We start from the raw sequence: 15,909 nt of genomic DNA on the forward strand, positions 1-15,909 counted from the left end.
TCGCAGACCAAGAGAATACTCATCTTCACCCTTCCCAGCCCCTTTCCCTAGAGCCAGTGAAGACACATTTATCAGGAGCCACTTTTCATCGAGAACTTGCAAGAAGTTACCCTTCTCAGTTGCCCCTTCTCTACCTTTCAGACCACTCCTTCTCCCATATTTTGACAACCAGTCATTGTTGGTTAAAGATCGTCCAACTTCTCTTCTTCCCTTGTATTTCCTGCAAGACTAGATTGATAAAGACCTGGGCAAGACAGCTACTGGACATCTCTTAGCAAAGAAAAGACTCAGAGATCAGGAGGTGGCAAGCACAATGCCCCCTTGCTAATGTTGTGCTTTACTTCTGAATTCTCCCATTCTTCATATGCAATTCTTTAACAAGGCTAGTTAACAGGTTTTCCTAGCCCCTCATGGATTAGAAGTAGTAAACTAGAAAGTTACTGCTCTTAGAAATAGTAATCAGGAAGTCATTACTCTTGGTGGCAGTCATAATTACAACGAGATAACAATGGAAATGATATGACAAAAAACTGAACTAGGTTCCAAACATTTTTTATTCAGGCAGTCAACAACTATTTGTTTTGTTTCTACTAGAGGTTGTTAACTATTCTAAGCACTGGGACTACAGAGATGAGCAAGGTAGACGTGGTCCCTGCTCTCATGGAGTATATTAGTTCCAGTGGAATAGGGCAGACAACAGACAAGTAAACGCACAGGGAGATAGGAGGGAACTACATTAAAGCAAGCATCTCTGGGGAGGTGACATGTGCAACCTGGGTGATGAGAAGTAACCGATGATGAAATGCTGTCCAGGGAACAGGAGAATAAGTGCAAAGGTCCCAAGTGAAGACACGCAGTGTGTCTGTAGCAGGGGGTACAAAATAAGGTCAGAGAGGCGGGCAGGCATCAGATCACCTGGGCCATGGTAAGGAGTTGGGATTTCATTCTAGTGCAAAGGGAAGGCACTGAATTACTAGATTTATATTTTTAAAGACTACTCTGCCACTCCTAGAGATTGAATTATGACAAGAAAAAGTGGGAGTAGGGAGGTTACTGCAATAGTGCAGGTGGGAGATAATGGTGGCTTGGGCAAGGATGGAAGCAGTGGTGATGGAGAGAATTATGTGGGCTTGGGATGTACTTTGGAGGCAGGACTGAACGACTTGCTGATTGGATGTGGTGGAAGGAAGAGGGAAAAGGAGAACCAAGGACTTCACTTAGGTTTTTAACTTCAGCAACTTAGTGGATGGTGGTGATATTTACTGAGATGAAGAAGGCTGCGAGGGATGTCAGGCATGCGGTGGGAAACCAAGAGTTCTGTTTTGGGAATGTGGAGGTAGGTTGAGATGCCTATAAAACATCCATGAGGAGATGCCAAGTTATGTATATCAGTCCGGGTAGACTTAGATCACCACTCCTGACACCAGACTGTGTGGTAGATAACAAATCCCACTCCACATGCCGACTGAGTCCTATGGAAATCTCGGCTTCCCTTCCCTGTTCAGTTCAGACCCCAGTTGCCCACACGCAGTCCCTTGCTCTGACCCTAGCTACCTGGGGCTAGATCAGCAGATACCAACCACAAACTTGGGAGTCCACATGACTCCCTCCACTTCAGACCGGTCAGTACTAAATTTGAGGTTTTTCTCTACCCCCCTCAGGGTACCAGCCACAAGCTCAGGAGTCCATATGACTCCCCCACTTCACACTAGCCAGCCCCTGCTATTCCTTTCGGTCCTATAATTAGCTGGAATGGCTTAGAGTTCAAGGGAAATACCATACCTGCAAAAATTGCTTTAATATATATTAAAAAAGAATACAAAGAAATATGTAGGGTGAGCTCTGGGAGGGGTCACAGTACAGAGGGTTCCATGTCCCAAAAAAGGATGTGCTACCCTCTCCTATGCATGGTCACTAACCAGGAAGCTCCTCTGAGCCTCCATGTTCAGGGCTCTTATCAGCTGCACCACTGATAGATTACATCATGCCTCATGAGGCTTAGTTAGCACTCGGCACCCAGGTGGTCTCTCTCGGTCTGGCTAGCCCCCACTCATTAGCCTCAAGTATATTCTTAACTTCTCTGTATTTTCCCTTCTTGCCCTGATATGTGGTTGTCCCCCAAAGAAATCACTCAGTGAACCGCATCCTTCTCAACTGGAGGCTCCTTCCCCTTTTCCACCCATGGACCTGAGAAGCTGGTGTGGAAGAGATACCTTTCTTGTTCCCCACTAGCACTTTCAATCTTCAAAACCACCAGCTCCTCCAAAGGTCGTATTATCAGACTATATAACCCACTACCCTTCTGTGGTAGAGAAGCTAGCTTGTTTTAAAATATCCCTTCTTCCATAATAATAGAATTTTAGCTGGGCATACGACTATGCAGAATGAAGACTAAATATCCCAATCTCCCTTACAGCCAGGTTCTGGGCAATGGGATGTAAGCAGAAGTATCATGTGGCAGCTTCCAGGAACTTACTACAAGAGACAAGTGATTTGCCCTTTGTTCCTTCTTCCTTTCCACTATGCCACTGCTTAGAATGTCAATGTAAATGATGGAGCTCCATTTTGGACCATAACGAAGAGGGCCACAAATGAGGGATGGTGAAGTCAAAAGCTGTAAGGATCCTACATCTCTGAGAATACTGGGGTAGGGCCCAGGCATTGGTATATTGTTAAGTTCTCCAGTGATTCTCTTAGGTACCCAGGTTGAGAGCCTCTATCCTAGACCTTGTTGTCCTCAATAAATGTATCACCTCTAAAACCTCAATTATGAGCATCCCACTTACTCAGATCAGCACTCCTTAGTCTTTTACCTCACTTCCTCTAGTATTACCTCCTCCAAACATTATTCAACCTCTTCAAGGCCTCCAATTACCAAACCCTATTATAAAGTATGGCCTGTGTCATCAAAGAAGATTAAATCATGCTAAGTTCTCCACAGGAAAGCATAGAGTATATTTTAAAGTTTCACATAAAAGATATTAAATGTTCTGGTATTCAAATGACAAATTTTTGTTTTGTAAAAAATTAATTTATTTTGAATACATGGATAGTTCTGTGGTGGAATTTCACACTCATAAGGAATGCCTGTGGCGACACTTTTCCAGATACAAAAATAAATATCTGAGATCAAGTTTTTCCTAGAAAAGATGGGGATGTATTTGCCACAGAGATATTATTCCTTCTCTACAACGGCCAATAAACAAGGCCAACTGTACTCGTTTTTGATGCTTTGAAGTTCAAACTTTTTTTGTTTTTTATGTTCTTAGTGTTTGCTTTGGGGTTTTCATGCTTTAAAATATGGCCTGCAACTTTGGCCTTGATTATCCTGCACCTCAATTTCTGCTAGTTTGCTTATATGGTCAAGACGTTTAGCTTTATACTGATATGTCTGGTGCTTAATCATTAAAAAAGGGCTAATCCTGGTGTGATGGTTAAGGTTGTATGTCAACTTGGCTGGGTCATGATTATCAGTGGTTTGGCAGTTACGATGAAGTCTGGCAGTCGTATGATGTTGTGATCACTTCCATGATGAGATTTGATATAATGTGATCGCCTCCACGATGGGCTCTGACGTGAGTAGCCAATCAGTTGAAAGGGAGCTTCCTTTGGCATGTGGCCTGCATCAAAAATAAGGGACGTTCTGGCAAGGCTCGTGTGCTTCTGGTTGCTCTGGATCCTGCAGCTGGCTCCCGTTAGTCTGACCTCTGGTTTTGGGAATTGAGCTAGCAGCTTACCTGCGGTCTTGCCTGCCAATCTTGGCATTCATTGATCTTTGAAGCCTGTAAGCAAGAGCCCTACTCTCTGACCTGCCAATCTTGGGTTTGCAGCAGCTATGTAAATCAGGAGAAGCCTCTATTCTGACCCATGAACTTGGGACATTCCAGCCTCTAAAACCACGTGAGCCATTTCCTTGATATAAACCTCTCTATATATACATTTATACGCTTTACTGATTTTGCTTCTTTACTGATTTTGCTTCTCTAGAGAACCCAGTCTAAGACACATGGCTACTGTATAACCAACTACCCTATTGACCACATTTACAGAACTTCTCAAATCCACCAAAAAGGCTCTAACACTGTCCTTCCAACAACTGTGTATCTGTTAATGTCAGTGGTAGTTTTAGGAAGAAGTAGCCCAAGAGATGTCTGAGCAGCAAACTTCAAATTCTGATCCTTAGGCTGCCAGTTGTAAGTGCCAAAGTAATTTCTAGTTATTTTTCTTCATGTCAAGCTAATGCATCTATTTTTCCTGAAATATATTCAAGAACTGGTTTGAAAAAGTAGAAAGGTATTGCCAGATTTTAAAATGGCAATCAGAGAATGTGAAGCTGGAACCAGGATATCTCTCCACTACATCCAGGAAAACTGCTGTTGGCCAACGCAGGAGTGCCAACTCAAGGACTTAGAACAGTGTGTTCACAATTGGCTTTCCACACACTCCCTCCCCCAGCAGGTGAGATTTTAGTTGAAACATTTTGTTTTATGTTCAATTTTAAAAACTTTTCAAATATACTTTAAATATTTATCACTATCTACTATGTGATCTAAAGAGTTATACTTTGTCAAGATACACCACAACAGTGATCCCTACAGTATTTGAGAAACATATTGGTTAAGTTTTTTAAAGTTTTGGAAAGAGGTCACCCATTAGACTAGACTCAATTGCTAGCTTATTTTTTTAACCCTTTCATCAATATTTAGTACCAACCAGGATATCACTGGGACATCAGAAATTAAACTATAATAAACTTAAATACGATGAACATGGCATTCTCAAGAAATGTGTTTCTATGAAGTTTTAAAGAAAAAAAACATAAGAAGCCCTGGTGGTGCAGTGGTTAAGCGCTCAGCTGCTAATCAAAAGGTCACTGGTTCAAACCCACCACCCTTTCTGGAGAAGAAAGATGTGGCAATCTGCTTCTGTAAAGATTACTGCCTTGAAAACCCTATGAGACAGTTCTACTCTGTCCTATATGGTTGCTATGAATCAGAATCAACTCAACGGCAATGGGAAAGAAAAAAAATTAAAAATTTCTAAGTCACCCAAGCATTTCATTGGCTAGAGATTATTAATCAATCTCCAATTATTTTTTTAAATGACAAGCCAAATTCTAAAGATAGAGAATGATATTCTTTTTATACTAATTGGTTCCAAATTGAAAAATCACTTGCAAGTGGCCACTCCAGGAAATCCACTCTTCTTCTCCCATACATTAATGGAAAAGGAAGATTCTAAGCCAAAATATTTTTAGTCTCTCAAGCTGACCTATCTAGGTCTGTTTTTGTTTTATAACCAACATCTGTATTTTGGCTGATAAGCTTCATTGCAATTATCAGGTTGAGTTCATAAGCTGGGCATTTATTTATACTCCATTTTCAAAAGGAATCTGAGGGGCCTAACAGTAAGAACCCTGGTACAATCATTCACTCATCTAAAGAAAGCAGACCAAAGAGAAAATCAAACAAAAATGAGGGCAGACACCAACAGCAGGTTCCTCTAACATAAAAGATGAAAGGAACATAAATGTGCCAAACACCAGTGTGAGCCCAAGCCAGGTGCCACACAGAGCCTTCCAGCTCTTAGAGAGGGAAAAATGTAGGCAAACAGAAAGGAAGAGAGTTGAGACAGAGTTACTATTGACAATTTAATGGCATATTTGAGGTTTTCGCTTAATAGTCTGGATTCATATTGCTTAGTGGCAGAGAGTAAACAGCATGTACCACAAAAGGTAAAATACTGGTGTATGTCAAAAAAGTTCCTCTACCTGCGATGCAGAGAGTGTGGGTAGAAGACCTGCCAGAGACTATTACAGTGACGCAGGCTGGTGCTGGACAAGGTGGGGCTTCAGAGAAGAGAATGGATTCAAGCTGGACAGAGACCTGAAGTTCAGAGGTGAAGTCTGGGCTGAGTCATCCATGAATACCAAAAAAAGACCCCACTGCAGTCAAGTTGGTTCTGACTCATAGTGACCCTATAGGACAGGGTAGAACTGCCCCATAGAGTTTCCAAGGAGCACCTGGCAGATCTGAACTGCCGACCTTTTGGTTAGCAGCTGTAGCACTTAACCACTATGCCACCAGGGTTTCCCACCCATGAATGGGTACTATTTAAACCCACTGGGACTGACAGATCAACCATAGATTGACTGAAACTTCAAGATAAATTTTAAGGGAAATAACAAAATGTCTTTAGTATTTACCTTGAAATGATCAAAATTTAAGCTTTATAGAAATGGCACAAATCAAATGAATGTTTATGACACTGCAGAAATACAATAATCTAAAAAAAAAATTACCTCTTGTTTAAAGTGCACTAGATGCATATATAACCCTAAAGACAAAACTAACATTGAGTGATGAAAAAAGATAGATGTCAATCAACTTTCACATAATACTCTCCTCTAATCCCAACGACCATCTTTTAGAATAGGTATTTGCTATCATTATTCCCATTTTATAGATCATGTAGCTGGAGCTCAGGTACCTCTCCACCATCACACTAGAGTAAGCAGCGAGCCTGGATCTGACGCTAAGCCACCTGTCCCAAAATCTCATTCTTTGAGTACTTCATGCTCAAATTAGTTGTCTTATAATTCTGGAGTAAAATAGTGATTTAACATTATTAGCTCAGTGTGTTAAGCTAAAAGCACATAAATGACAATATACTGGCTAAAGAACTGCTATTCTTTAACTCTCAGCATGTGCTCCACTTAGGAAGCTACGAAAAGAATTAGCTGAATATTAGAAGGAATACAAGTAAGTCTTTCTAACTTAGAGTATTAGAACCAGGGACTGGTAAGAAGAGGGGAAAAAGGAGGAAAGAAATGTGAAATGTGAGGTTAAGGTTACATGGCCTCGGGAAATAGGGAGAAAGCAAGGAGTAAGGGAGAAGAGAATAAGGTATTTTAAACTCACCTTCCAAAGTATTTTTTGTTGGTTTCTTTTCCATATTTAGCTGGTAACCTCTGCCTTGGGGTTTATCTCATTTCACAGTGCGTGTTTTAAAGACAAATACCTAATAAATTTGCTACGTATTTTTAACTGAACTGTTATAATTTATGTACTGTCTATTTGACGTTGTGGTGCACCTACCTGATACCCCAGGTTTCTTTCTTTTCCTTCCTCTGCAGCATGGCATTGTGCTGCCTGTCCTTCCTGATTATACTAACACACAGATTATAAAAGATGTTTAAGTTGGTTGTGAATAGTGCCAGTACTAATTAGGAAGACTAAAGAGAAAGAAGGAACTCTCTAGAACTAACTCCAAGAACTTAGATACATATCCAGCCTCTACTCTGAGCTACTTCTGATTGGCTTTGTTCATGTAACAAAGGAAACCCTGGTGGCGTAGTGGTTAAGAGTTCAGCTGCTAACCAAAAGGTCGGCAGTTCAAATCCACCAAGTGCTCCTTGGAAACTCTATGGGGCAGTTCTCCTCTGTCCTATATGGTCGCTATGAGGCAGAATCAACTCAACAGCAATGGGTAATGTCACAAATCCATCAGTTTCCCTGTGACGTAACTGCCCATTCTTTTCTTTTTCTTGTAATTTATGGTGACATTTCATGGAATAACAGTTGAGCGGTATGATCACACACCAAGCTAACGGAGGGGGCAGTGCATGGTAAGTAAAAAATCATTACACTAGGCTTGTGCAGGCACTGGGTGGCTGGCTCTGCCACATGAGTAATACAGGGTAACTGCCTTGCAACAGGCCAGGTGAGGGCATGATTACCCAAAGGACAGCAAACAGATTGTTCATTCCACTTTTGCCACGAAGCCTAACACCTTACAGGAATTGACTACTGTTTGTACATGCTGTGCCCTTGTTTTCCCCCCACGCTCCCAGCCCCATATCATCCCCTGGTGAACTCCTATTCATCCTTCATCAACGTCCCTTAAGCACCTTCTCCCACATGAAGTCTTCCCTGATTCACTCAAGCAGAGCTGACCACTTTCTCCTTTCACCTCTCCCTGTTCTTGCCTCTAACACGATGTATGGTGAATTATGTGTCTACCTGTCTCTCTCATACTGTGCTATGACCTTCCAAAAGGCATCTCTGTATCCCAAATTTATATCCCAAGCTTACCTTATAGTGTCTGCCAGCACTAATTAAATATTTGCTGAATTATTTCTACAAGAGTGAATGTTATTGTTTTATGCATATCTTCATATACATTATCTTAATGTCACTATGTCAAACATCAAGTGCTGTGTTCATGGGCACGCAGGTTGCTGCCTAACTGATCATCTTTTCCTTGGAACCCACTGAACGGCATTCTCGCGAAAAGGGGTATGAGGAAGATTTGGGATGTGAGGAGTTTTCATTCTTCCTACAGCCAATCTGACATATAGAGTACTTTGGTTTTATATTGAGCCCATACACCGAGAAAAAAGACAAGGCTAAAAAGAAAGAAACCAATGGCAGTTTTCTGGAACCCTGGCTGAAAAAGCTATACGGTCAAACTCTGTGCCCTGAACATACACTTCCTGAAGCCTGAGTAACTGAAGCAGCATGGCCACTGAAAGCCTTTTAATTGGTACACAAATATCCCTACTGAGAGAAGCACATAGGATTTTGTGGGGAGCAGGAATCTGCTATGGGCGATACACAGTACATCAGTGAGCCCACAAGCCAGGCAGGGGCTCTGGCAGGTTGGAGAGTGGCATCTAAGACCCCCACCTGGCTGCTGGGTCTCTTCTAAAAGGTGGACTTGTTCACGAGTCCAGTGTAGATTGCTAGCTCTTCAGGGGACACAGTCCACTGAATGGCCAAGAAAAGGGAAGACAAGGGGTAGCCTCTCCTGGCTGTCCACGTGGAGACTGGGCACGTGCCTACTGGTCATCACATCAGAACCCTTGCTCCACAAGATCCTGCTTTGATGGAAACCAAGCCCTATGGCAACAGCCATTGCCTCACTCTGACGCCAGCTCGTCGGTGTTGCGAGGCTACAGTGCTGGGATGAGCAGCTGCGTCCCTAGCCTAACACGGCGCACACACCCTTGGGGGTGCTACACAACCAGTGAGCCAGTAGCTATCCTGCTGTGCAAAATTCTGAATACTTTCAAGTACAATTCCAGCCAAACTTTGGCCTGCCCCTCTCCCGTAGATCCCATAATAATATTTACAGGTTTCTATAGGAAAATCTCACTCTGGGAGAAAACCAGGTAATCAGAGGCCTCCTGTGACCAGGGAGTACTTGGACAGGGTATTTCAGGAACAGTTTCATGGTGATTAACTAACTTGCTTCATTTCAATGTAGTTGTCACTCTGAATTACCACTTAATGGGTGAAGTGTGCAAGCTATAACAATCAGTAGTACAGGCGTAAGGAAGCAAGACATTAAAAAAAAAAAAAATTAGCCCCTAAAGCAATTATTGCAGTTAATTTTTCAAATAGTTTTAATACTCTGTCTTTTGACCCCAGGGTCTGGCTTGGGGAAGAATATATTAATCTCAAGATAATAATCAGTCAATTTCAGTTCTTCAATATCCACAATGATATTAAAGATTCCAACCTTCCTCTTTTTGGTTGCAAACATTAATTAAGCATGATAATTGTGCGTCTCCGTGATATTTGGTGCTTTCTGAACGCGTCAGAGCTCAGGGAATAATCTGAATACAGCAGACAGCAATTTGCTACATAAATTCACCCCAGTGGCTATTACTTCACTGCAGAATAGTCAAGATTAAAGGTTTTTTTTTTTTTCTTTTCCATTAAATATCAAGTTAATCACATATACATAACCTTTTATTCACCCTTCCCAAAATCCTCCATAAAAAACTTATTTAAGGCCTGGCCTGAGTGCAGTAAGGTGCAGGTCGAGATTTATTTTTTAAATGTGTATTTGAACATAATCCCCTTAAACTACAGAGTCCTACAGACTCTACCTCGATATTTAGTTCCAGGGCTTTCACATGAGAGGTCAACAGGACTTCATACTTGTTTTTTAACTTTGATCTTACAGCAAATAATTTCAGTAAGAGTCACTGTGAACCAAATATCTATTTTCCATAGATTATATATTAAGGATATTCACCAACCTATTGAGAAGCTCAGGTTCCAGTTTCAATATTCCCACTTTGGAGATTTTGAGGAGCAACAGAGAAACTGGAGAGGCAATCAAAATTGAATTTATGCTAAGAAATTAAACGGAGGGTTTGGTTTGGGACTGCGCTCCGCCTTAATACAGACTAGCTCAGTTCACAGTGCGGAGCCTAGCTGCCCCTGAAAGACACTAGCTGAAGGGTGGCGGATGTCGCCATCTTGTTTGGAGCTGCTGGTCCTGGCTGCTACTTGATTACCACTCTCATTATTAAATTCCCTCGGCTGCAGTTCCTCTGTTGATGCTTATCATTTTGGTAGCAGCAGCAGCAGGAAACTTGGAAGTCACCCTTACAACCCGCTCCAAACCACCCCAGGTCTTGGAACACCACCCAACAGGCCTCCAATGGCCAAGACAGAAGTAGACTATATGAACTCACATATAACTCACCAGCTCTGAAAGGTGAGACTGGCACGTGGGGTAGACACTTTATTTGCACCTCGAAATAAAATAAGAGGACTTTGGGAAAAACAAGAGATTCTGAACTAAAAAGTGAAGCAGAGCCAGCCCCTTATTAGGTCTACCCAAATACATTCTGAGAGGAAAAATGTGGGTGACGCCATGGCCACTGAGGGCGGGTGGCTGCTGGGGCTCTGAGCACACAAGCGAAGAACACAGGAGTTGTTGGTGTTAGAAAGAAACAGACACACAGACATACAGACAGACAAAAACAGCTGGAGATAAAAAGTCTAGATTTACTGGACTGGTTGAGACCAGAGGACTCCCCAAGACCACTGCCCTGAGATACACTTCAAACCGTAAACCAAAATTATCCCTTGAGGTCATCTGTTAGCTAAATAACAGATTGGATTATAAAATAAAGAATATCGCCCATGAGTAAAGAGCTTCTTTTTAAAAAAAAAAAAAAAATCAACTATAGGAGACCAAATGGTCAAAAATTACTCTAAAGCAAAGAGGAGAAGGTAAGCGGGCAGGGAAACTAGAGTACTGGAAATGGTACAACCAGAATGGAATGAATGAGAATGATGACACACTGTGAAAAAGGTAACCAATATCACTGAATAATTTGTGTAGAAACTGTTAAACTGGAAGCTATGGGGGGGGGCGGGGACAGGCAAAGAGAGAGGCAGTGACACAGATACGGTTCAGAGGGATAAGATACCAGCAGTAAGATGAGCAATGTGTGGCTATAATCTGCAGGTAAGGTGAGGGCCATCTTAGCCCTTTATCATTTTTTTCTTAGAGCTGATTTAAGATCTCCTGCATTTGCCAGGAAAGCTGTTTAATTCTATTTCTCCTGCATCTACCAACTCTTTAAGTAGAAGCTCTCTGGCCCTTTGGCCAATCCTTCCTTCTTTCATTTTCAGCTTTAGCCAAACATTATTTAGTGTGAGCCCCTATGAATCAGCAGAGGAGATGCTGTGGTGACCAGGGCATCACAGTCCCTAAGTTCCTGGAGCACATGGTCTCACAGCACTCACTCTCTTTTTATCAAGGTCTTCCCCAGCATCAAGGAGCCCTGGCGGTGCAGTGGTTAAGCGCTTGGCCCCTAATCCAAAGGTCAGCAGTTCGAACTCACCTGCTGCTCTGCAGGAGAAAGATGAGGTAGTCTGATTCCATATACATTACAGTCTTGGAAACCCTATGGGGCAGTTCTACCCTGTCCTATAGGGTCACTATGGGTTGGAATTGACTCGACAGCAGTGAGTTTGGTTTGGTTTTGGTCTCTAGCATCAGGCAAGTAGCAGCTGCTCAATGAACATTTGTTAGTAATGGGTGTAGCTATGATAATATCTAAAAGAGCTATAATTATAGCTTGCATTAGTATTAATTCAATTCCATTATCCCAGTGCCTGCTGTGCTGAAGCAGTGTTGCTAGAGTGTCTAATTAACTTACTAAGCACATACAGTGGGATACTGAGCATAAATGTTACTTGGGTCAAGCTTTCATCATGGTGCTACAAACACTGCTCAGGTTGCATTGTCCAGTGGTAGTCAGCCGGCCTTCTCTTTGGAAAGCCCATTCTCTGGCAGAAATGATTATAAGGGCTTCTTTAGTCAGTATGCCTATCAACAACGGGTGTGTTGTTTAATCTTAATTAAAATAGTGGCTTACTGACCAGCAGTGATGAATATCAGGGATAAGATTCTTAGGCTGAAGTCTCTCCCTAGTCCTGAGCCAATCATGGATTCTAGAAGATTCTACCTGCCTGATGGTGGCTGGGGAGTCCCTATTTTTTACATGATTCCCTAGAAAAATCTCAACAAATCTTCAAAAAAAAAAAAAAAACAACAAAGCAACCCTAGAATTAATAGGTGAGTTCAGCAAAGTCACAGGGTATAAGAAAAATACACAAAAAGTAGTTGTATTTCTATATACTAGCAATGAAAAACACATGGACAATGAGATTAAAAAAATAATACCATTTATAATTGCTTCAAATTATGAAAAACTTAAATGTAAATCTAACAAAATATGTACAGGATTTGTATAGTAAATGCCACAAAACACTAATGAAAAAAATCAAAGAAGATCTAAATAACACATATAACGTTCACGTATTAGAAGATTTAATACAGCAAAGATGTTAACTTTCCTCAAATTGATATACAGGTTAAACATAACTCCTATCAAAATCCCAAAAAGATTTTTTTGTGGATATAGACAAAATTATTCTAAAATTTATATAGAAAAGCGAAGGAACTAGAATAGCTAAAACAATTTTGAAAAGAAGAATAAAGTGGGAGGAATCAGTCTGTTATTAACTATAGTAATCAAGACTGTGGTATTGGTAAGAGTGGGATAGACATTAGATCAACGATCACAACACGGAGTCCAGAAATAGACCCACACAGATATACCCAACTGATTTTGGACAAAGGTTCCAAAGTCACTCAATGGAGGAAGGATAACCTTTTCAACAAATACGCTAGAGCAACACTGAAAAAAAAAAATTAAAAATCAACTGAAAACTGGATCCCAGACTTAAATGTAAAATGAAACACTATAAAATATTTAGGAGAAAATATTTGGGGCTAAGGGCTAGGCAAAGAGTTCTTAGTCTTCATACCAAAAGCATGATCTTCAAAAGCAAAAAAAAAAAAAAAAATGATAAACTGAATTTCATTAAACCTAAAACCTTTTGTTCTGTGAAAGATCCTGTTAAGTGGATGAAAAGACAAGCTACAGAATGAGGGAAATATCTGCAGATCACATTACCTGACGATGGACTAATATTCAAAATATATAAACAACTCTCAAAACTCAACAATAACAACAAAAAATAAATGAATTAAAAGATCAGCAGGAGACATTAAGAGACATTTCAGCAAAGAGGATATACAGATGGTAAATAGCACATGAAAAAAACGTTCAACATCATTAGCCAATAGGAAATGCAAATTAAAACCACAGTTAGGTATCACTATACACCTGTTAACACTAAACCAAACCAAACCAAACCCACTGCCGTCAAGTAGATTCTCACTCATGGCGACCCTGTAAGACAGGGTAGAGCTGCCCCACAGGGTTTCCAAGGAGCAGTTGGTAGATTTGAACCGCCAGCTTTTTGGTTAGCAACCAGGCTCTCAACCACTGCACCACCAGGGCTCCACATTAAAATAAAAAATACTCAAAGATTCTATAGATGAATCCTAATCAAAAGGGGGGAAGGAGGGAATATAGAACAGAATTCCAATTCTCATGGAATCCAGACTTTCTAGAGTCACTGAGGCTGGATGAGTCCCCCCTGCCCACCCCAATCATGAAGATGGCACAGAAACGGACATTTTGTTCTGTTATACATAAGGTTGCCGTGAGTCAGAGCTGACTCAATGGTAAGTAACAACAGATGGGATCTAACACAAGAGGGGAAAAAATAATACTATTAAGGACATGATTGGGTCAAGTGATAAAACTGGGTATGGACCATAGATTAAACTATGGTATCAATGTTAAATTTCTTGACGTTGGTAACATATTATGCAAGAGAAATGTCTTCACTTTTAGGAAATACACACTGACGTATTTGGGTATAAAGGAACATTGATACATGCAACCTTCAAATGGCTTAGAAAAAACAGAGAGAATGTGCAAATGATAATGCCAAAGAGGCAAAACATTAACAATATGGAACCTAAAGGCTATAACAGTATTCCTTACACTACTCTTTAAGCTTTTGTCAGTTTGAAATTATTTCCAAATTAAAAATTAAAAAATGATTCTTTGGCTATTGTCACCAAGAACCTAAGAAATATGCATACCAGTTAGGATTGGATCAGCTCTTCAAAAGTGAAACAATTTCAAAAAACTCCGCCCAAAAAAAGCCCTGGTCCTGATGGCTTCACTGCAGAGTTCTACCAAACTTTCAGAGAAGACTTAACACCACTACTACTAAAGGTATTTCAAAGTACAGAAAAGGACAGAATGCTCCCTAACTCATTCTATGAAGCCAGCATATCCCTGATACCAAAACCAGGTAAAGACAACAAAAAAAAAGAAATTTCCAGACCCATATACCTCATGAACATAGACGTAAAAATCCTCAACAAAATTCTAGCCAATAGAATTCAACAACATATTAAAAAAATAATCCACCATGACCAAGTGGGATTTATACCAGGTATGCAAGAATGCAAGAATGGTTCAATATTAGAAAAACAATTAATGTAATATACCATATAAATAAAAGACAAGAAACACATGATTTTATCAATTGATGCAGAAAAGGCATTTGACAAAGTCCAAAACCCATTCATGATAAAAACTCCCAACAAAATAGGAATAGAAGGAAAATTCTTCCACATAATAAAGGGCATTTATACAAAACCAACAGCCGACATCATCCTTAATGGAGAGATTCTAAAAACATTCCTCTTCAGAACAGAAACCAGACAAGGATGCCCCTTATCACCACTCTTATTCAACATTGTGCTGGAGGTCCTAGCCAGAGCAATTAGGCTAGATAAAGAAATAAAGGGCACCCAGATTGGCAAGGAAGAAGTAAAAGTATCTGTTTGCAGATGACATGATCTTATACACAGAAAACCCTAAAGAATCCTCAATAAAAATTCTGAAACTAATAGAAGAGAAGTTCAGCAGAGTATCATCAGGTTACACGATAAACATACAAAAATCAGTTGGATTCCTGTACACCAACAAAAAGAACGTTGAAGAGGAAATCACCAAATCAATACCACTCACAGTAGCCCGGAAGAAGATATTTAGGAGTAAATCTAACCAGAGATGTTAAAGACCTATACACAGAAGACTACAAGGTACTACTGCAAGAAACCAAAAGGGACCTACATAAGTGGAAAAACATAACCTTGCTCATGGCTAGGAAGACTTAACGTTGTAAAAATGTCTGTTCTATCAAAAGCCACCTATATATACAACGCAATTCCGATCCAAATCCCAAAGACATTCTTTAATGAGATGGAGAAACAAATCACCAACTTCGTATGGAAGGGAAAGAAGCCCCAGATAAGTAAAGCATTACTGAAAAAGAAGAACAAAGTGGGAGGCCTCACTCTTCCTGATTTTAGAACCTATTATATCGCCACAGTAGTTAAAACAGCCTGGTACTGGTACAACAACAGACATATAGACCAATGGAACAGAATTGAGAATCCAGATATAAACCCATCTACATATGAGCAGCTGATATCTGACAAAGGCCCAGTGTCAGCTAATTGGGGAAAAGATAAGTCTCTTTAACAAATGGTGCTGGTGTAACTGGATATCCATCTGCAAAAAAAATGAAACAGGACCCATACCTCACACCATGCACAAAAACTAACTCCAAATGGATCGAAGACCTAAACATAAAGTCTAAA

The 15,909-nt window shown here is 40.5% G+C and overlaps 1 protein-coding gene across 4 annotated transcripts in view; it reads right to left on the minus strand.

Moving 5' to 3' along the window:
* Window positions 1-15,909, minus strand: part of SLC22A15 (solute carrier family 22 member 15) — a 73,859-nt gene that overhangs the window by 38,336 nt on the left and 19,614 nt on the right. The gene's annotated exons all lie outside the window — the stretch shown is intronic.

Source organism: Elephas maximus, chromosome 3 (genome assembly GCF_024166365.1).
Source record: "Elephas maximus indicus isolate mEleMax1 chromosome 3, mEleMax1 primary haplotype, whole genome shotgun sequence".
In the NCBI taxonomy this organism is placed as follows: domain Eukaryota; kingdom Metazoa; phylum Chordata; class Mammalia; order Proboscidea; family Elephantidae; genus Elephas; species Elephas maximus.